General features: G+C 25.4%; 1 pseudogene; it reads left to right on the top strand.

The window, feature by feature from the left end:
* Nucleotides 1-1,437, top strand: part of LOC106792806 — an 11,342-nt pseudogene that overhangs the window by 8,400 nt on the left and 1,505 nt on the right.

The raw sequence follows: 1,437 nt of genomic DNA, 5'->3' as shown, positions 1-1,437 counted from the left end.
CAAAAAAAGGGAAAAAGTCATTCTATTACAACATTTTTTGGTTACTTCATGTAAAGAACTCAATTCTTTTTCAAAGAAACTCGATTGTAGAAAACCTGAAATCTATTCGGCTTTGTTTCTAATAGAACATTTTTACTTCCACAAAAAAGAATTAATATATTTAGAAAGAAATTTTTGCTACTTTCTGAATTAAACCGTAGTTCAAAACTATCAGATACATAAAGAAATACTATATAAAAAAAGCTGTAAAACGTTTTCTTTCAAGTTTTAAAGCGCACACTAACAAATAAAATGTGTAACGCTTAATAAAATCCAGCAAATAACATTTATATTTTAACAACTGCAGTCTAAAAAAAGGGAAAAGATCATTTTATTACAACATTTCTTGGTTACTTAAAACTAGGAATTCGAGTCTTTTTCAACGAACCTCGATTGTAGTCAACCTGACATCTATTCTGTCTTGTTTCTAATAGCACATATTTACCTTCACAAAAAAGAATTATTATATTTGGAAAAAAATTTCCACTAGTATCAAAATTAAATCGTAGTTCAAAACTAGCACATTTATAAAGAAATGCTATATAAAAATAGCTGTAATACGTTTTCTATCAAGTTTAAAAGCGCAAACTAAAAAATAAAAAGTATTACGATCAATAAAATTCAGCAAATAACATTCATATTTAAAAAACTGCAGTTTTAAAAAATGAAATAAATCATTGTATTACAACATTTTTTGGTTACTTTACGTGAAGAACTCAATTCTTTTTTAATGAAACTCGATCGTAGTAAACCTGACATCTATTCTGTCTTGTTTCTAATAGAATATTTTACCCTTCACAAGACAGATTTTATTTATTTAAAAAGAAATTTTTGCTATCTACTGAATATAACCGTAGTTCAAAACTAGCTGATACATGAAGAAATGCTAAATACCAAAAGCTATAAAAAATTTTCTTTTAAGTTTTAGGGCGTATACTATTCAGTAGAAAGTGTTATGTCTAATAAATTTTAGCTGATATCATTTACTTTTTAACAACTGCAGTCTAAAAAAGAGAAAAACTCATTTTATTACAACTATGTCTGGTTACTTTACGTGTACAATTAAATTTTTTATAACCGAAACTTGATTGTAGTAAACGTGACATTTATTTTGTTTTGTTTCTAGAAGCATATTTTTACCGTTGCTAAAAATGTTTAAATATATTAAAAAACAAATTTTTGCTACTTTCTGAAATAAACCGAAGTTTAAAACTAGCAGATACATAAAGAAATGCTATATAACAAAAGCTGCAAAACTTTTCTTTAAGTTTTAAAGCGTATACTAACAAATAAAAAGTGTTACGTTCAATAAAATCCATCAAATAATATTTATATTTAACCAACTGTAGTCCAAAATGACGAAAAAAGTCATTTTATTACAACATTTTTTTGTTACTT

The sequence above is a fragment of the Polistes canadensis genome, unplaced genomic scaffold, assembly GCF_001313835.1.
Source record: "Polistes canadensis isolate GaletaPanama2010 unplaced genomic scaffold, ASM131383v1 scaffold_725, whole genome shotgun sequence".
NCBI classification, from domain to species: Eukaryota; Metazoa; Arthropoda; class Insecta; order Hymenoptera; family Vespidae; genus Polistes; species Polistes canadensis.
Note: the sequence above shows the minus strand (reverse complement) of the source record. Positions and strands in the feature narration are given on the sequence as shown.